Below are 22,192 nucleotides of genomic sequence, written 5' to 3'. Positions count from 1 at the left end.
CTTACCTGTTCCTGACGACCATCCTATGAAGAGGCCAACCATGGCGTGCTCTGCCCCCAGTGACCCGGACATATACCTGCAAGAGAAACTGCACAGAAAGTTTTAGGGTGTTCCAATCTTGGTGGTGGGAATGCTCTGCCCCCAAGAAAAGGTTCCACCCTCCCAGTGCCCTCTGTACGTATTCTTGGGGGCAGGGGTTGCTAGAACATATATACAATAAATACTTTTTAAAATTTTACATTTATGTAAGAGTAGCAGGTGCTACCTTACCTGTTCCTGGTGACCAACCTATGAAGAAACCAACTACAGCGTGTTCTGCACTCAGTGACCTGGACACATACCTGCAAAAGAAACTGTACAGAAGGTTTTAGTGTGTTCCAGTCATGGTAGTGGGAATGCCCTGCCCCCAAGAAGAGGTACCATCCTCCCAATTCATATTTAAGAGTAGCAGGTGCTACCTTACCTGTATCCTGGTGAACAACCTATGAAGAGGCCAACCATGGCGTGCTCTGCCCCCAGTGGCCCGGACTGTTATGATTCCAGTACTTCTGACCAGAGGAGATCTTATGACAAAGGCCAGAGTTCTGGAGGGGAATGCTGGTTACGGGAGCAGGAAAGCCTAGTAACCCCTGGCGCCCTAACTCCGTTGTCTCGCCCGTGTTATCAGAAATCCCCTGCGAGACTATGGTTGCTTGAGCCCATGGCAGCCGCGTTTGAAGGGCGGATTATGTCTGCCCAACTCCGATGCCCCCTCAGGTCTTAATGGGAGACAAAGGGAAATCCGAGACAGGGTGATAACAAGGGGCCCTCTGACTAAACAACCAGGCCAGGGGCTACAAGCTAACTAAACTCAAACCAGAAGTATGTGCGGACAAACCGCCAGGGAAAAGGACAACCAAAGTCCACTAATCCGTTACTCCTACCCAGCACCGCTGGATACCAGAGTGGATTTGTGGGAGCGGAATCCTCCGCAAAAGCTCCGAGACTCAATATAACAAATAATAAATAGTAAGCGGTCAAGCCGCAACACACGGCTACGCCGCGACTCACGAACACCACAGGATGTTAAAGGTGCTCGGTCAGGACTCCAGGAACAGATGACAACTTCCGAGTACAGAACCACTGAGGACAGGAACGACCGGATAGAGCAGGACTGGAAACACTCTCTGCAACAGATACAGCAAACAGGAAGCTCAGGAACTAGCAGGAACCAAGCTCAGAACTCAAGCAGACTGAAAACCCAGAAATATCACCAGCGTCTGTGAACTGCAATCAGCCAGCATATAACAGAGAGGCCTAATTAATAATCCAGAGCAGCTGGCCTATTGCATGATTCCAACTGACAAGATGCAATTAGCAGCCAGGTGAGGCTGAACACATGGAACAAGCTGCAATTACACAGACTAACCAGCGGCAGCAGACAAGAGCATACTAAAACAGAGCAACAGGAAATCCTGGCATGCAAGACAACTTAATAAACATAAAATAGAAATGAACCACTACCTGTGGTTCATAACAGTATCCCCTCCTTAAGGGTGAGCTCCGAGCACCCCATGACACCCACGGGGAACATAAACAGAAGTATAACATGAAATACCTAACAAAAATGCAAAACAGGAATGAGCCACAGCCGTGGCTCATAACATTACCCCCCCCTTGAGGAGGGGTCAAAAGACCCCAAAATTCAGACTATCCAGAAGAAGGGATACAAAAAAAAAACCTGACACATTGGTCAGACAGACACGAAAACAGAAACAAGCTGCAACCACAGCTTGTAACAGTGCCCTCCCCCTGACGGTGGCCACTGGACACAAGATAAGGAAAAAAAAATCTTTTTTTTTTTTTTTTATCAAGGCAAGAGTCAAAAATTATTTCTTTTTCTTCTTCTTCTTTTTACAAAGCTCTTTAGGTCTGACCAAGGTAATTCCCCAAACATTGTCTGAACTGATGGTACCACCCAACAAGGCTGCGTTCAAATCAGAGACAGGTTTCTTACCCTTGGGAGCTGAACTTTCTGGCAAAGTACTATTATTAGAAGAAGAAGAAGTCAGAAAAGCACATCCTGCAGTCAAAACGGGCTGGGACTCTTGTGCCGAGTTTACAGTATTTGGTGGAATCTCAGCAGACAAGACGGGTGACTTAGAGGAACCTGAACCAATTTCTTTGGAACCATATCTTTTAATAATTGCATCACTGAATGCTGGGGGATCCTGAAGAATGGGATCTTCAGCTTTCATTAGGCTGGTCGCCCACTCAAAAGGCTCTCCTTTAAAAGAATAAATAAGATAGAGCACAAGGTTCTCTGGAGTGATGCCCAGAAATGGTCTAGACAACATAATAATGTAATAGTGTTTGTAAAGCGCCAGAAATTGGGCTAAGTCCCCATCAAAGATTATGGATGTTGAGATATCAGAGTCAGGATCTGTTTCCTTCCCATCTGACTGACTGAAGTGCTTTGCTAGGACCTGGTCACTATTGCCCTTACTTGAGGCTGAGACTCTCTGAACCCCACCCGGGGCAGTGACTTTCTGAACCCCACCCGGGGCAGTGACTTTCTGAACCCCACACGGGGCAGTGACTTTCTGAACCCCACCCGGGGCAGTGACTTTCTGAACCCCACCCGGGGCAGTGACTTTCTGAACCCCACCCGGGGCAGTGGCCTCCGGGAACCCCGCTGGGGCAGTGGCCTCCGGGAACCCCGCTGGGGCAGTGGCCTCCGGGAACCCCGCTGGGGCAGTGGCCTCCGGGAACCCCGCTGGGGCAGTGGCCTCCGGGAACCCCGCTGGGGTCAGCACCTCGGATTCTTTTACTGGGACCGGGCCGTTGGCCTCCCTGACTGGGATCGGGCCATCGGCCTCCCTCTCTGAGTCGATAATTATCGAAAGTTCTCCCGGGACTATGACTTCCGGGACTTTTGCTGAAGCAATAACGTTCAGATCCTCCACTAATGCTATGCTTCTTAAGTTCTTTCCTGGGGAAGCGACTTCTAGACCCTTCTTTGGGGCTGCGTCTCTCGAGACCCCACTTGGGGATATTACTTCAAAGATCCCTTCTGGGGTTTTGCTTCTCGAGTTCCCTTCAAGAACTATGGTTTTAGATACCCTTTCTGGGATTGCGCTTTTCAAATCCCTACCTGGGGTAACAGCTTCTGAGACCCCTTCCGGTATGGACACCTGAACTATAATATTTGATGTCCCTCTATAAGCTAGGGCATCGGGCACCGCTCCAGCACTCTGGGCATCGGGCACCGCTCCAGCACTCTGGGCATCGGGCACCGCTCCAGCACTCTGGGCATCGGGCACCGCTCCAGCACTCTGGGCATCGGGCACCGCTCCAGCACTCTGGGCATCGGGCACCGCTCCAGCACTCTGGGCATCGGGCACCGCTCCAGCACTCTGGGCATCGGGCACCGCTCCAGGACCCTGGGCATCGGGCACCACTCCAGGACCCTGGGCATCGGGCACCACTCCAGGACCCTGGGCATCGGGCACCACTCCAGGACCCTGGGCATCGGGCACCACTCCAGGACCCTGGGCATCGGGCACCACTCCAGGACCCTGGGCATCGGGCACCACTCCAGGAACCTGGGCATCGGGCACCCCTCCAGGGACTTGCAACTCCGCTTCCACAGGAACCTCAAGAGAGGAGAGAAACATTCTCTTTTGATTCCTGAATCTATAATGGGGCTCCCTTGCCCAAGGACCCCAATTATAGGACAGAGAGCTTTTTTGTGTGGGTTGTGTGACAAGAACCTCTGCCACAGTAGAGACAGGAGTAGGTCTTGTATCATGACTCAACTTGGCCAGAGGGCAAGACTCGTCACCACACTTTGGCTTGCGCAACTCACAGGTCTGCAGATAATGGCCTAAACCCCCACAATATAGGCACAAGTTTAAGTTTCTGCGACGCAGACGCTCCTCTTCTGAGAGCCTGGGCCGCAGAAAACTTTTAAACCTTTTCTCTTCAATTAAACCAGAGGATTCTCTTGTCACCATACTGTGAACAAGAGTCTCTTTAGAGATAGATGTACTCTCAACGACTTCTGGCAAAATGAGCAAGATTTTAGTCAGAAGGTTTTGCAGTTGCTTTAGGGATTGCTGCCAAACTTGTAGTCGCTCTGGTCTCAAAGCACTGAATACAGAGTTCAGGGCTTCGAGAGATGCCTGCAGGGCTTGCATAGTAGACATAGGAGGATTTAAGACAAGGCAAGACAAGGCAAGACAAGACTAAATTTTGCTAAACAAATCAAGACTTTTTTTTTTTTTTTTTTTTTAAACACCGGACTGGATTCTAAACACCGGACTGGATTCTAAACACCGGACTGGATTCTAAACACCGGACTGGATTCTAAACACCGGACTGGAATCTGCACTCTGAATTCTAGACAGGACTGGATTCTAAACACCGGACTGGAATCTGCACACTGAATTCTATACCGGACTGGTTTCTAAACACCGGATTGGATTCTGCACACTGAATTCTAGACAGGACTGGATTCTAGACTAGACACTGGACTGGGCCAAAAAAGAAAAAAAGTTTTATTTCTTTTTTGTGGTATGGCTGGTGATAATGTTATGATTCCAGTACTTCTGACCAGAGGAGATCTTATGACAAAGGCCAGAGTTCTGGAGGGGAATGCTGGTTACGGGAGCAGGAAAGCCTAGTAACCCCTGGCGCCCTAACTCCGTTGTCTCGCCCGTGTTATCAGAAATCCCCTGCGAGACTATGGTTGCTTGAGCCCATGGCAGCCGCGTTTGAAGGGCGGATTATGTCTGCCCAACTCCGATGCCCCCTCAGGTCTTAATGGGAGACAAAGGGAAATCCGAGACAGGGTGATAACAAGGGGCCCTCTGACTAAACAACCAGGCCAGGGGCTACAAGCTAACTAAACTCAAACCAGAAGTATGTGCGGACAAACCGCCAGGGAAAAGGACAACCAAAGTCCACTAATCCGTTACTCCTACCCAGCACCGCTGGATACCAGAGTGGATTTGTGGGAGCGGAATCCTCCGCAAAAGCTCCGAGACTCAATATAACAAATAATAAATAGTAAGCGGTCAAGCCGCAACACACGGCTACGCCGCGACTCACGAACACCACAGGATGTTAAAGGTGCTCGGTCAGGACTCCAGGAACAGATGACAACTTCCGAGTACAGAACCACTGAGGACAGGAACGACCGGATAGAGCAGGACTGGAAACACTCTCTGCAACAGATACAGCAAACAGGAAGCTCAGGAACTAGCAGGAACCAAGCTCAGAACTCAAGCAGACTGAAAACCCAGAAATATCACCAGCGTCTGTGAACTGCAATCAGCCAGCATATAACAGAGAGGCCTAATTAATAATCCAGAGCAGCTGGCCTATTGCATGATTCCAACTGACAAGATGCAATTAGCAGCCAGGTGAGGCTGAACACATGGAACAAGCTGCAATTACACAGACTAACCAGCGGCAGCAGACAAGAGCATACTAAAACAGAGCAACAGGAAATCCTGGCATGCAAGACAACTTAATAAACATAAAATAGAAATGAACCACTACCTGTGGTTCATAACAGTATCCCCTCCTTAAGGGTGAGCTCCGAGCACCCCATGACACCCACGGGGAACATAAACAGAAGTATAACATGAAATACCTAACAAAAATGCAAAACAGGAATGAGCCACAGCCGTGGCTCATAACACGGACATATACCTGCAAGAGAAACTGCATATAAAGTTTTAGGGTGTTCCAATATAGGTGGTGGGAATGCTCTGCCCCCAAGAAGAGGTTCCACCCTCCCAGTGCCCTCTGTAACTATTTTTGGGGGTAGGGGTAGCTAAAATATATATATACATTAAATACATTAACATTTTACATTCATGTAAGAGTAACAGGTGCTACCTTACCTGTTCCTGTAGACCAACCTATGAAAAGACTGTCACATGCCATAGGCGGCGTTCACCGCGCTTACCCCTGCGTGCCTGCTGGTCTGTGCTGCGGCCTCCGCCTTCGGTGGTCCACGGGTGCCATACCTGTTCCCGGCGACAAACCTATAAAAAGACCAACCTTGGTGTGCTCTGCCCCCAGTGACCCGGATATATACCTGCAAGAGAAACTGCACAAAAGGTTTTAGGGTGTTCCAAACTAGGTAGTGGGAATGTACTGCAAAAAGAGGAAAAACACCCTAAGGTGATTCTCTCAAGGCGCTAGGCTGGGGGAGGTTCAACACTGCAGCTAAAAGAATGAGGTTGGTCAGACCTCGCAATAAACAATAACAATAAAATTTTTAGCGCAAAAAGGTCATAGATGAGATGAGGTGATCAATAAACAATCTTATTTAATGCATATAAAATCTAAAAACATCCATGGAATTACACAAGAAAAATAATAAAAAATAAGTGGAGTAAACTAAGTAATAACTGTACACATATAAATTGTGTGATGATGTTGTACCCTATAAAGGGTATATTGCACAACTCCCAGACTCATTCAGCTGCACTTGTAAATAGATAATAGGACCTGTTCCTATGTAAATAGTCCCCTTCTGTATCCAATACTAGCAATAGGATAGTCCGTTGTTATTGATAGTTACCACAGATGATCAAGGATGTTTAAGCGGTACAGCACTCCGCAGTATTGCAGTTCCTTGGTGCAGTGGATAAACTGTAAAGTTCCTCAATTGAGAAGGTTTACCTCCAAGCAGAGGTCCATAGAGTTCAGTGGGGGACTTGGTTCAGGTCCTGTATCTCCAGATTTTTATAGGTCCAGGGAGTTTTGCAGGAGAGCAGCTCACACCAACGCGTTTCGTTGTGGTCACACAACTTTTTCAAGGTGCTAACTGGGCTATGAGAAGGGGTTTATATACCCAAACAATATGGCTGCTCATTTGCATAACAGATTGAAGTCAATCAACTCATCTCATAATATGACCAAATTCTGACAGACAAGTAAAACTAAATTAAAATCACATACTAGTATCTTTAAAATATACTTTAATTAGTTTAATAATATGTTTTTTTCTCTTATTTCATCATATATCAAGTGGTCACATGACCGTTTGTTGAATACCTTATATAGGGCATATCTAAAACCGGGAGTCGTGATCCCTGAAGGTGATTGTATAAGTTATTACCAAGAGGTGGTTCCATGTCTCATTTTGTTAGTGGCCCTTTGGGGTCCCAGAGGCTCTCACCTGGAATAAGTTATCTGATAATCAGCGATGCAGTAAGAGTGACGCGAGCGGGTCGCGTCCCGTCGCGTCATCTAGAGGCGTCCGATCACGTGCAATGACGCGATCGAGTCATCTCCGTCGCGTCATTAGCCCGCGCCTAGGCGCGTGTGTCATGACGCGGGAGGTGTCATTCTGGTTGTCCAGGCAACGCGTCAGCGTTAGTTCTTTTCTATCTCCGCCAAGCGGCCCAGATATTCTGGTTTGTGGTGTTACATACATTAGTGTCCCCGCAAATCTGACAGCCATTATGCCAACCACAAAGCTGATATATATAATTCAATGGAGGGATAACAGAGTGTTGTATTAGCAACCCATTGTTTTAGTATGTTTAAAGTAACTAAATCCGAAAGTAGTATAATATGTTTGAAATTGTTTTTGATCAAACAGAAAATATATATAAGTTTTTTTAAAGAACAGAATATAATATAAAAAAATAATAAATAAAGAGTAAAGAAATATACTTAATCAAGTTAAGTTGTACATATTGGACTGAAATTAATAATACAAAAACACCGAACTGTATACATTATTACTAGACCAAATATAGTCACAGCATATAGAATCATTTATTGCAGAGTTGATTCTAAATTTCCCTTCTCGGCATAAGTAACATATTGTGGACAGAGAAATTTAAAACTGTAAAAGTGAAAACAAAAATAAAAATAGAAATAAAAATAAAATGGAGAAAGGGAAAAAGGAAGAAGAGGGAGGGGAAAGAAAGAGGGAAAAGGAAGAGGAGAAAACCAACAAGGGAAGGAAAGGGTAGAGGGGAGGTAATCAAAGAGAGAAAGAGGGGGAAACTAGGAAAGGAAAAGGAAGACAACAGCAAAAAGTACATAGTTTAAAGTGTAAGGGGATAGATACAACACCCTATGTAAACAAGAGCTGTACTGGATGTTCAAATTAGACACGATATTTCCAAATGGACTAAACGAAACAGTGGAACTCAATACAGTGTTATGATCATCTTTCTTTGACACTTTAAACTATGTACTTTTTGCTGTTGTCTTCCTTTTCCTTTCCTAGTTTCCCCCTCTTTCTCTCTTTGATTACCTCCCCTCTACCCTTTCCTTCCCTTGTTGGTTTTCTCCTCTTCCTTTTCCCTCTTTCTTTCCCCTCCCTCTTCTTCCTTTTTCCCTTTCTCCATTTTATTTTTATTTCTATTTTTATTTTTGTTTTCACTTTTACAGTTTTACATTTCTCTGTCCACAATATGTTACTTATGCCGAGAAGGGAAATTTAGAATCAACTCTGCAATAAATGATTCTATATGCTGTGACTATATTTGGTCTAGTAATAATGTATACAGTTCGGTGTTTTTGTATTATTAATTTCAGTCCAATATGTACAACTTAACTTGATTAAGTATATTTCTTTACTCTTTATTTATTATTTTTTTATATTATATTCTGTTCTTTAAAAAAACTTATATATATTTTCTGTTTGATCAAAAACAATTTCAAACATATTATACTACTTTCGGATTTAGTTACTTTAAACATACTAAAACAATGGGTTGCTAATACAACACTCTGTTATCCCTCCATTGAATTATATATATCAGCTTTGTGGTTGGCATAATGGCTGTCAGATTTGCGGGGACACTAATGTATGTAACACCACAAACCAGAATATCTGGGCCGCTTGGCGGAGATAGAAAAGAACTAACGCTGACGCGTTGCCTGGACAACCAGAATGACACCTCCCGCGTCATGACACACACGCCTAGGCGCGGGCTAATGACGCGACGGAGATGACTCGATCGCGTCATTGCACGTGATCGGACGCCTCTAGATGACGCGACGGGACGCGACCCGCTCGCGTCACTCTTACTGCATCGCTGATTATCAGATAACTTATTCCAGGTGAGAGCCTCTGGGACCCCAAAGGGCCACTAACAAAATGAGACATGGAACCACCTCTTGGTAATAACTTATACAATCACCTTCAGGGATCACGACTCCCGGTTTTAGATATGCCCTATATAAGGTATTCAACAAACGGTCATGTGACCACTTGATATATGATGAAATAAGAGAAAAAAACATATTATTAAACTAATTAAAGTATATTTTAAAGATACTAGTATGTGATTTTAATTTAGTTTTACTTGTCTGTCAGAATTTGGTCATATTATGAGATGAGTTGATTGACTTCAATCTGTTATGCAAATGAGCAGCCATATTGTTTGGGTATATAAACCCCTTCTCATAGCCCAGTTAGCACCTTGAAAAAGTTGTGTGACCACAACGAAACGCGTTGGTGTGAGCTGCTCTCCTGCAAAACTCCCTGGACCTATAAAAATCTGGAGATACAGGACCTGAACCAAGTCCCCCACTGAACTCTATGGACCTCTGCTTGGAGGTAAACCTTCTCAATTGAGGAACTTTACAGTTTATCCACTGCACCAAGGAACTGCAATACTGCGGAGTGCTGTACCGCTTAAACATCCTTGATCATCTGTGGTAACTATCAATAACAACGGACTATCCAATTGCTAGTATTGGATACAGAAGGGGACTATTTACATAGGAACAGGTCCTATTATCTATTTACAAGTGCAGCTGAATGAGTCTGGGAGTTGTGCAATATACCCTTTATAGGGTACAACATCATCACACAATTTATATGTGTACAGTTATTACTTAGTTTACTCCACTTATTTTTTATTATTTTTCTTGTGTAATTCCATGGATGTTTTTAGATTTTATATGCATTAAATAAGATTGTTTATTGATCACCTCATCTCATCTATGACCTTTTTGCGCTAAAAATTTTATTGTTAGTGGGAATGTACTGCCCGCAAGAAGAGCTTCCACCTAGGGGTAGCTAAAATATATATACAATAAATACATTAACATTTTACATTCATGTAAGAGTAGCAGGTGCTACCTTACCTGTTCCTGGAGACCAACCTATGAAGGAACGATCCACAGCATGCCCTGGCCCCAGTGACCTGGACACATACCTGCAAAAGAAACTGTATAGAAGGTTTTAGTGTGTTCCAGTCATGGTAGTGGGAAAACCCTACCCCCAAGAAGAGGTACCAACCTCCCAGTGCCCTCTTTATCTCTGTTTGGGGCCAGTGGTAGCTTACACACATTAACAAGAAATACTTACCATTTTACATATTTAAGAGCAGCAGGTGCTACCTTACCTGTTCTTGGCGACCAACCTATGAAGAGGCCAACCATCGCGTGCTCTGCCCCCAGTGACCCGGACATATACCTGCAAGAGAAACTGCACAGAAAGTTTCAGGGTGTTCCAATCTTGGTGGTGGGAATGCTCTGCCCCAAGAAGAGGTTCCACCCTCCCAGTGCCCTCTGTACCTATTCTTGGGGGCAGGGGTTGCTAGAACATATACAATAAATACGTTAAAATGTAACATTTATGTAAGAGTAGCAGGTGCTACCTTACCTGTTCCTGGAGACCAACCTATGAAGAAATCAACTACGGCGTGCTCTGCCCCCATTGATCCCAGACACATACCTGCAATAGAAACTGCACAAAAGGTTTTAGGGTTTTCCAATCTTAGTGGTGGGAATGCCCTGCCCCCAAGAAGAGGTTCCACCTTCCCAGTGCCCTCTGTACCTATTCTTGGGGGCAGGAGTTGCTAAAACATATATACAATAAATTATTTAACATTTTACATTTATGTAAGAGTATCAGATGCTACGTTACATGTTCCTGACGAACAACCTATGAGGAAACCAACCACGGCATGCACTCACCCCAGTGACCTGGACACATACCTGCAAAAGAAACTGCACAGTAGGTTTTAGTGTGTTCCAGTCAAGGTAGTGGGAATGCCATGCCCCCAAAAAGAGGTTCCACCTTCCCAATGCCCTCTGTACCTATTCTTTGGGGCAGGAGTGTCTTACACACATTAGCAATAAATACTATCAAATTTTACATTTACGTAAGAGTAGCACGTGCTACCATACCTGTTCCTTGCGACCAACCTATAAAGAGACCAATAATGATATGCTCTGCCCCAAGTGACCCGGACATATACCTGCAAGAGAAGCTGCACAAAAGGTTTTAGGGTGTTCCAATATAGGTGGTGGGAATATCCTGCCTGGAAGAAGAGGTTCTACCCACCCAGTGCCATTTGTACCTATTTTTGGGAGCAGGGGTAGCTAAAATATATATACAATAAATACATTAAAATTTGACATTCATGTAAGAGTAGCAGGTGCTACCTTACCTGTTCCTGGCGACCAACCTATGAGGGAACCAACCACGGTGTGCACTGACCTCAGTGACCTGGATACATACCTGCAAAATAAACTGCACAGTAGGTTTTAGTGTGTTCCAGTCAAGGTAGTGGGAATACCCTGCACTCAAAAAGAGGTTCCTCCTTCCCAGTGCCCTCTTTATCTCTGTTTGGGGCCAGGGGTAGCTTACACACATTAACAAGAAATACTTACAATTTTACATATTTAAGAGTAGCAAGTGCTACCTTACCTGTTCCTAACGACCATCCTATGAAGAGGCCAACCATGGCGTGCTCTGCCCCCAGTGACCCGGACATATACATGCAAGAGAAACTGCAGAGAAAGTTTTAGGGTGTTCCAATCTTGGTGGTGGGAATGCTCTGCCCCCAAGAAGAGGTTCCACCCTCCCAGTGCCCTCTGTACCTATTCTTGGGGGCAGGGGTTGCTAGAGCATATATACAATAAATACTTTTTAAAATTTTACATTTATGTAAGAGTAGCAGGTGCTATCTTACCTGTTCCTGGCGACCAACCTATGAAGAAACCAACTACGGCGTGCTCTGCCCCCAGTGACCCGGACATATAACTGCAATATAAACTGCACAAAAGGTTTTAGGGTTTTCCAATCTTAGTGTTGGGAATGCCCTGCCCCCAAGAATAGGTTCCACCCTCCCAGTGCACTCTGTACCTCTTCTTGGGGGCAGAGGTTGCTAACACATATACATAATCAATTAAAATGTACATTTTTTTGTAAGAGTAGCAGGTGCAACCTTATCAGTTCCTGGCGACCAACCTATGAAGAAACCAACCATGACATGCTCTAACTGAATGAGCTGGACATATACCTGCAAGAGAAACTGCAGAGAAAGTTTTAGGGTGTTCCAATCTTGGTGGTGGGAATGCTCTGCCCCCAAGAAGAGGTTCCACCCTCCCAGTGCCCTCTGTACCTATTCTTGAGGGCAGGGGTTGCTAGAACTTATATACAATAAATACTTTAAAATTTTTACATTTATGTAAGAGTAGCAGGAGCTACCTTACCTGTTCCTGGCGACCAACCTATGAGGAAACCAACCACGGCGTGCACTGCACTCAGTGACCTGGACACATACCTGCAAAAGAAACTGTACAGAAGGTTTTAATGTGTTCCAGTCATGGTAGTGGGAATGCCCTGCCCCCAAGAAGAGGTACCATCCTCCCAGTTCCCTCTTTATCTCTGTTTGGGACCAGGGGTAGCTTACACACATTAACAAAAAATACTTACAATTTTACATATTTAAGAGTAGCAGGTGCTACCTCACCTGTATCCTGGCGACCAACCTATGAAGAGGCCAACCATGGCGTGCTTTGCCCCCAGTGACCCGGACATATACCTGCAAGAGAAACTGCATATAAAGTTTTAGGGTGTTCCAATATAGGTGGTGGGAATGCTCCGCCCCCAAGAAGAGGTTCCACCCGCCCAGTGCCCTCTGTAACTATTTTTGGGGGTAGGGGTAGCTAAAATATATAAATACAATAATAGGATTTTAATACCTTTAATCCTTTTCTCTTAGTCCGTAGAGGATGCTGGGGTCACTTCAAGAACCATGGGGGGTATAGACGGGATCCGCAGGAGACATGGGCACTTTAAGACTTTCAAAGGGGTGTGAACTGGCTCCTCCCTCTATGCCCCTCCTCCAGACTCCAGTTATAGGAACTGTGCCCAGGGAGACGGACATTTCGAGGAAAAGGATTTATAGTTAAACCAAGGTGAGATACATACCAGCTCACACCTCAAGCACGCCGTACAACATGGCATTTAACACAACGCAAGTCAACGGCATGAACAACATCAGCTACAGGCTGACTACAAACGTAACACAACATGTGTGTAACCATAACTAATAACTGCAGATACAGTACGCACTGGGACGGGCGCCCAGCATCCTCTACGGACTAAGAGAAAAGGATTTACCGGTAGGTATTAAAATCCTATTTTCTCATACGTCCTAGAGGATGCTGGGGTCACTTCAAGAACCATAGGGTTTATACCAAAGCTCTAGAATGGGCGGGAGAGTGCGAATGACTCTGCAGCACCGATTGACCAAACATGAGGTCCTAATCAGCCAGGGTATCAAACTTGTAGAACTTCGCAAAGGTGTTTGAACCCGACCAAGTAGCCGCTCGGCAAAGCTGTAATGCCGAGACCCCAAGGGCAGCCGCACAGAACAAGCCCACCTTTCTGGTAGAATGGGCCTTCTCCGATTTCGGTAACGGCAATCCAGCCGTAGAATGAGCCTGCTGAATCGTATGACAGATCCAGCGCGCAATAGTCTGCTTGGAAACAGGAGCCCCAATCTTGTTGTGAACATACAGGACAAACAGAGCCTCCGTTTTCCTAAACTGAGCCGTTCTGGCTACATAAATTTTCAAAGCTCTGACTACGTCGAGAAACTTCGATTCCAGCAAGGCTTCAGTAGCCACTGGGACCACAATAGGTTGGTTCAAGTGGAACGACGAAACCACTTTCGGCAGAAACTGCTAACGAGTCCGCAACTCTGCTCTATCTTCATGGAAGATCAAGTAAGGGCTCTTGTGAGACAAGAAATTGAAATTTCAACTCTACCTTTTGTAAAGGTTCAAACCAATGAGATTGAAGGAATAGCAACACCACGTTCAGATCCCATGGTGCCACAGGGGGCACTGTCATACCGCCGCCGCGGCCGCCGGCCTTGTCTCTCCGGGGGTGCTGGCTGTCCGGGCGTTCGTTCTCGCTGGCGGTCTCTGCCTCCCGGCGCTCAGTGCGGCGCCCGTAGTGTGGACGTCGCGGGTGCGCCCGACGTTCACTGGGGACGGATGACGTCATCAGCGCTCCTCCAATCAGGTGCTGGCGGGAAGTACAAATTCAGACGCCGGGCAGAGCTCCGGCGCCTGAGTATCATCGCTACTACTACTGTACCTGTGATCTCCAGAGCTCCGTGCCTCCAGCACCTCCGTGCCTCAGCATTTCCATGCTCCAGCATCTCCGTGCCTCAGCACCTCCATGTCTCAGCATCTCCGTGCCTCAGCACCTCCGTGTCTCAGCAACTCCGTGCCTCAGCATCTCCGTGCCTCAGCACCTCCGTGCCTCAGCATCTCCGTGCTCCAGCGTCTCCGTGCTCCAGCGTCTCCGTGCATCAGCACCTCCGTGCATCAGCACCTCCGGGCCTCCAAGCACCTCCGTGCCTCCAAGCACCTCAGCGTCTCTAAGCGCCTCAGCGCCTTCAAACACCTCAGTACCTCTAGCATTTCAGTGCCTCTAGCACCTCAGTGCCTCTAGCACCACAACATCGCTCACAGTGAGCTTTTGGTACTCTCCACCAATTCATCAGCACCTTTACAAGTCTTGTCTTTCAGGAGACCTTCAAGCGCCCACCCGTGCCTTCTGCCTACCGTCCTAATCCTGCATGAGGAAGACCTACATCCGGCCATCTCTGCTGCGACCCAGTAGCGGTTCCTCTTCCCGGTCACCAGAAGAAGCCCAGAGTCCACAGCACTTCCAGACCAGGTCAGTGATAGGCACAAAGGGAGGTTGGATGTGCAACACACCTTTCACAAAAGTCTGAACTTCTGGAAGGGAGGCCAATTGTTTTTGGAAGAAAACCGATAAGGCTGAAATTTGTACTTTAATGGAGCCCAACTTTAGGCCCGCATCCACACCGGCCTGTAGAAAATGGAGAAAACGTCCTAACTGAAATTCCTCCGTAGGAGCCTTCTTGGATTCACACCAAGACACGTATTTTCTCCAAATACGGTGGTAATGTTTAGACGTTACTCCTTTCCTGGCCTGAATAAGAGTGGGAATGACTTCCTTGGGAATACCCTTCCGGGCTAGGATCCGGCGTTCAACCTCCAAGCCGTCAAATAAAGTCGCGGTAAGTCTTGGAACACGCACGGCCCCTTTTGCAACAGATCCTCCCTCAGAGGAAGAGGCCAGGAATCTCTTATGAGTAATTCCTGAAGATCTGGATACCAAGCTCTTCTTGGCCAGTCTGGAACAATGAGGATCGCTTGAACCTTTGTTCTTCTTATGATCTTTATCACTTTTGGAATGAGAGGAAGTGGAGGAAACACGTACACCGACTGAAACACCCACGGTGTCACTAGGGCTTCCACTGCTATTGCTTGAGGGTCTCTCGACCTGGAACAATACCTCTGAAGTTTCTTGTTGAGGCGAGATGCCATCATGTCTATTTGAGGAATTCCCCAAAGACTTGTCACGTCTGCAAAGACCTCTTGATGAAGACCCTACTCTCCTGGATGGAGATCGTGTCTGCTGAGGAAGTCTGTTACCCAGTTGTCCACTCCTGGAATGAAAATCGCTGACAGAGCGCTTGTATGCCTTTCCGCCCAACGGAGAACCTTTGTGGCCTCTGCCATAGCCGCTCTGCTCTTTGTTCCACCCTGGTGGTTTATGTACGCTACTGCTGTTATGTTGTCCGACTGAATCAAAACGGACCGATTGCTTGCAGTAGGCCGTTGTGAATGGCCCTTAACTCCAGAACGTTTATGTGTAAACACATTTCCTGGCTTGACCATCTTCCCTGGAAGTTTTCCCCCTGTGTGACTGCTCCCCAGCCTCGGAGACTCGCATCCGTGGTTACTAAGATCCAGTCCTGGATCCCGAACCTGCGTCCCTCTAGGAGGTGAGAGCTGTGCAGCCATCACAGGAGTGAGATTCTGGTCTTGGAAGACAGGGTTATCCTTCGGTGCATGTGTAGATTGGACCCGGACCACTTGTCCAACAGGTCCCACTGAAACACTCTGGCATGGAATCTGCCAAACTGAATGGCCTCGTAGGCTGCCACCATCTTCCCCAGCAACCGAGTGCATTGATGGATCGATACTCTTGGCGGTTTCAGGATTTGTTTGACCAGGTTCTGAATTTCCAGAGCCTTTTCCACTGGAAGAAAAACTCTCTGTAATTCTGTGTCCAGAATCATTCCCAAAAACGACAGCCGTCTCGTCGGAACCAACTGTGATTTTGGCAAGTTTAGGAGCCAACCATGTTGCTGCAGAATTGTCAGGGATAGCGTAATGTTCTGCATTAATTGGTCCCTGGATCTCGCATCTATCAGGAGATCGTCCAAGTACGGGATAATTGTGACTCCTTGCTTGCGCAGGAGAACCATCATTTCGGCCATTACTTTGGTGAAAATCCTCGGAGCCGTGGACAGACCAAACAGCAACGTCTGAAATTGGTAATGACAATCCTGAACTGCAAACCTCAGGTAAGCCTGATGTGGAGGATAAATGGGAACATGTAAGTAGGCATCCTTTATGTCTACCAACACCATAAAATCCCCCTCCTCCAGACTGGAGATCACTGCCCGGAGAGATTCAATCTTGAATTTGAATTTTTTTAGGTAGAAATTGAGAGATTTGAGGTTCAGGATTGGTCTGACTGAGCCGTCTGGCTTCGGGACCACGAACAGGCTCGAAAAAAAGCCTTCTCCTGTTGTGACGGGGGAACCCCGACAATGACTTGGTTGTGACACAATTTTTGTATTGCGGCGCATACCACCTCCCTGTCTGGAAGAGAAGCTGGTAAGGCCGATTTGAAAAATCGGTAAGGGGGAACGTCTTGAAACTCCAGTTTGTAACCCTGGGAAAGTAATTCTAAGACCCATGGGTCCAGGGCCGAACGAGCCCAGAACTGACTGAAGAGCCTGAGGCGTGCCCCCACCGGTGCGGACTCCCGCAGAGGAGCCCCAACATCATGAGGTGGACTTGGCAGAAGCCGGAGAGGACTTCTGCTCCTGGGAACTGGCCACGGCCGGTGATCGTTTAACTTTTCCCTTTCCTCTAGTAGCAAGGAAGGAAGATCCTCTGCCCTTTCTGTATTTATTGGACTGAAAGGACTGCATCTGATAGTGGTGTACTCTCTTTTGTGGTGCAGGCACATAAGGTAAAAATGATGATATACCCGCGGTAGCCGTAGATACCAAATCAGCGAGGCCGTCACCAAACAATACACCACCTTTATACGGTAGAGACTCCATAGCTTTCTTAGAGTCAGCATCAGCATTCCATTGATGAATCCACAATGCTCTCCTAGCTGAGACTGCCATGGCATTGGCCCGTGATCCCAAGAGGCCAATATCTCTCGCAGCTTCCTTTAGGTAGACTGCAGCGTCCCCGATATAACCTAGTGTCAAAAGAATGCTATCCCTATCCAGGGCATCCATTTCAGATGACAAGTTATCTGCCCATTTTTCGATAGCACTACTCACCCACACAGATGCAATGGCTAGTCTGAGTAGCGTACCCGTGGTGACATAAATGTATTTCAATGTATTTTCCTGCCTACGATCCGCAGGATCCTTTACGGCTGCCGTGTCAGGGGACGGAAGAGCCACCTTTTTGGACAGCCGTGACAGCTTTGTCCACAATGGGGGGTGACTCCCATTTTTCCCTATCCTCAGAGGAAAACGGATACGCCACTACAATCCTTTTGGGAATCTGAACTTCTTGTCAGGATTTTCCCAAACCTTTTCACAAAGCGTGTTCAGTTCATGAGGAGGAAATGTTACCTCAGGTTTCTTCCCTTTATACAGACAGACCCTAGTATCAGGAACAGTAGGGTCCTCAGTGATATGTAAAACATCTTTTATAGCCACAATCATGTACTGAATGCTCTTTGCCAGTTTTGGATCTAATCTGGCACCACTATAGTCGACACTTGAGTCAGTGTCCGTGTCGGTATCCGTGTCTGCCAGCTGGGCAAATTAACGTTTTTGTTACCCCGAGGGGGTCTGGACTTGAAACAACACATCCTCTACGGATTTTTTCCAAGCCTGGTTCTGAGACTCAGATTTATCCAATCTTTTATTTATCAGAGCCACATTAGCATTCAAAACATTCACCCAATCCGGTGTCAGCAGTGCCGTCATGGTCACTCCCGCAGCCGTTTGTGTCCCTAACATAGTCTCCTCCTGGGAAGAGCACTCCGCCTCAGACATGCCGACACACATGCACCCACCACACGCAGACACACTGGGCCTATAGGAGACAGACCCACAGTAATGTCTGTCAGAGAGACACAGAGGGAGTATTGCCAGCTCACACCCCAGCGCCTAATCCCGGACTGAAAACACCACAGAAGATGTCCCAGACCTGCAGCGCTTTTATAAGCTACATACAATGCACCAAAACAACTGTGCCCCCCCCCCCCCCCCATTTTGCATCCTGTTACTTGTACAGCAGTGTGAGGAGGACCAGCGTCTCTGCAGCCTTATGAAGAGAAAATGGCGCCGGGCTACGTGCTGTGAGGGCTAAGCCCCGCCCCCGTAATGGCGCGCTTCAGACCCGCTCTTTTTTTAAACTTTTTTATACTGGCGGGGGTCCGGACAGTTCCCCGGTACTTAGTCCGCTTTTGCCAGGTAGTTATTGAGGCTCGAAGGCTGCCCAGGGCGCCCCCCCCCCCCCCCACACACACGCGCCCTGCACCCTGTAGGGCCGCTGTGTGTGGGAGCATGGCGCGCAGTGTGCGATCACTGTGCGGTACCTCAAAGCCGTCACTGAAGTCTTCTGATCTTCTACTCACCTGTCTTCTGACTTCTGGCTCTGCAAGGGGGGTGACAGCGGGCTCTGGGAACGAGCATCTAGGCGTACCTAGCGTTCAGACCCTCAGGAGTTAATGGTGTACTGTAGCCAAAGAAGCAGAGCCTTTAAACTCACAGAAGTAGGTCTGACTTCTCTCCCCTAAGTCCCACGAAGCAGGGAGTCTGCTGCCAGCAGTTCTCCCTGAACATAAAAAAAACTAACAAAGTCTTTTCAGAGAAACTCAGTAGAGCTCCTCAGAGTGCATCCAGTCTGCCTGGGCACAGATTCTAAACTGGAGTCTGGAGGAGGGGCATTGAGGGAGGAGCCAGTTCACACCCCTTTGAAAGTCTTAAAGTGCCCATGTCTTCTGTGGATCCCGTCTATACCCCCCATGGTTCTTGAAGTGACCCCAGCATCCTCTAGGATGTATGAGAAAAAATCATTCATGTAAGAGTAACAGAGTAAAACAGAGTAACAGAGCAAAAGTAACCTTACCTGTTCCTGGTGACCAACCTATGAAGAGACCAACTACAGTGTGCTCTGCCCCCAGTGACCCGGACATATAACTGCAATAGAAACTGCACAAAAGGTTTTAGGGTTTTTCAACCTTAGTGGTGGGAATGCCCTGCCCCCAAGAAGAGGTTCCACCCTCCCAGTACACTCTGTACCTATTCTTGGGGGCACAGGTTGCTAGAACATATATACAATAAATACTTTACAATTTTACATTTATGTAAGAGTAGCAGGTGCTAACTTTCCTGTTCCTGGCGACCAACTTATGAAGAAACCAACTACGACGTGCTCTGCCCCAGTGACCCGGACATATACCTGCAATAGACACTGCACAAAAGGTTTTAGGGTTTTCCAATCTTAGTGGTGGGAATGCCCTTCCCCCAAGAAGAGGTTCCACCTTCCCAGTGCACTCTGCACCTCTTCATGGGGGCACGGGCTGCTAACACATATACATAATCAATTACAATTTAAATTTTTTGTAAGAGTAGCAGGTGCAACCTTACCAGTTCCTGAGGACCAACCAATGAAGAAACCAAACATGACATGCTCTAACTGAATGACCCAGACATTCACTTGCAAGAGAAACTGCACAGAAAGATTTAGGGTGTTCCAATCTTGGTGGTGGAAATGCCCTGCCCCCAAGAAGAGGTTAAACCCTCCCAGTGCCCTCTGTATCTCTTCTTGAGGCAGAGGTGACATACACACATTAATAATAAGTATTTTTAAAGTTTACATTTCTATAAGAGTAGCAGGTGCTACCTTACCTGTTCATGGCGTCCAACCTATGAAGAGACCAACCATGGCGTGCTTTGCCCACAGTGTCCCGGACATATACCTGCAAGAGAAACTGCACAGAAAGTTTTAGGTTGTTCCATTCTTGGTGGTGGGAATGCTCTGCCCCCAAGAAGAGGTTCCACCTTCCCAGTGCTCTCTGTACCTATTCTTGGGGGAAGGAGTTGCTAAAACATATATACAATAAATTCTTTAACATTTTACATTTATGTAGGAGTATCAGATGCTACGTTACATGTTCCTTGCAACCAACCTTTGAGGAAACCAACCACGGCGTGCACTGCCCTCAGTGACCTGGACACATACCTGCAAAATAAACTGCACAGTAGGTTTTAGTGTGTTCCAGTCAAGGAAGTGGGAATGCCCTGCCCTCAAAAGAGGTTCCACCTTCCCAGTGCCCTCTTTAGCTGTTTGGGGCAAGGGGTAGCTTACACATATTAACAAGAAATACTTACAATTTTACATATTTAAGGGTAGCAGGTGCTACCTTACCTGTTCCCGGCAACCAACCTATGAAAAGGCCAACCATGGCGTGCTCTGCCCCCAGTGACCCGGACATATAACTGCAATAGAAACTGCACAAAATGGTTTAGGGTTTTCCAATCTTAGTGATGGGAATGCCCTGCCCCCAAGAAGAGGTTCCACCCTCTCAGTGCACTCTGTACCTCTTCTTGGGGGCAGGGGTTGCTAACACATATACATAATCAATTAAAATTTACATTTTTTTGTAAGAGTAGAAGTTGCAACCTTACCAGTTCCTGGCGACCAGCCTATGAAGAAACCAACCGTGACATGCTCTAACTGAATGACCCGGACATATACCTGCAAGAGAAGCTGCACAGAAAGATTTAGGGTGTTCCAATATTGGTGTTGGGAATGCCCTGTCCCCAAGAAGAGGTTCCACCCTCCCAGTGGCCTCTGTACCTATTCTTTGGGGCAGGGGTGACTTACACACTTTAACAATAAATACTTTCAAATTTTACATTTATGTAAGAGTAGCAGGTGCTACCATACCTGTACCTGGTGACCAACCTATAAAGAGACCAACCATGGCGTGCACTGCTCTCAGTGACCTGGACACATACCTGCAAAAGAAACTGCACAGTAGGTTTTAGTGTGTTCCAGTCAAGAAAGTGGGAATGCCCTGCCCCCAAAAGAGGTTCCACCTTCCCAGTGCCCTCTTTAGCTGTTTGGACAGAGCCGGCCCTAGCCAATTTGATGCCCTAGGCAAAATTTTGTCTGGTGCCCCCTAGCTCCGCCACTAGTTCTGCATCTGTACCTGTAACGCTCAGGTAGTGGGGCCCACCGGGGGTTACCCTGTGGGCCAGGTCAACTCTACACAATGCCACACAGTAATGACCATAATACATATAATTCCACACAGTAAAGGAACCTTACACATATGCCCCACATTAGTAATGCCCATAATACACATAATGCCATACAGTAATGCACCTTACACATATGCCCCACATTAGTAATGCCCATAATACACATATACTGCCACACAGTAATGCACCTTACACATATGCCCCACATTAGTAATGCCCATAATACACATAATGCCACACAGTAATGCACCTTACACATATGCCCCACATTAGTAATGCCCATAATTCACATATACTGCCACAGATACTGCCACACTTGCTGGTTATACAAAAAGATCAGTATCAAACATGTAGAAACTGTCCATTCTCTTCACTATTCAGTGTGTTTGCTGGTGTCTGTTACTCCCGTTAACTGCATGCACTTTACTTTATACTGTGGGAGCTAAATGCTCTGCCCTCCAGTCTGATGTGTCCAAAAGTCACGCTGCACTGATGTTTCATATAGAAATAGCACAACGCAACTTACTGACCACGTTACAGTGCTAGATGGCAGGGGAATTTTA

Source organism: Pseudophryne corroboree, chromosome 1 (assembly GCF_028390025.1).
Source record: "Pseudophryne corroboree isolate aPseCor3 chromosome 1, aPseCor3.hap2, whole genome shotgun sequence".
NCBI classification, from domain to species: Eukaryota; Metazoa; Chordata; class Amphibia; order Anura; family Myobatrachidae; genus Pseudophryne; species Pseudophryne corroboree.
Note: the sequence above shows the minus strand (reverse complement) of the source record.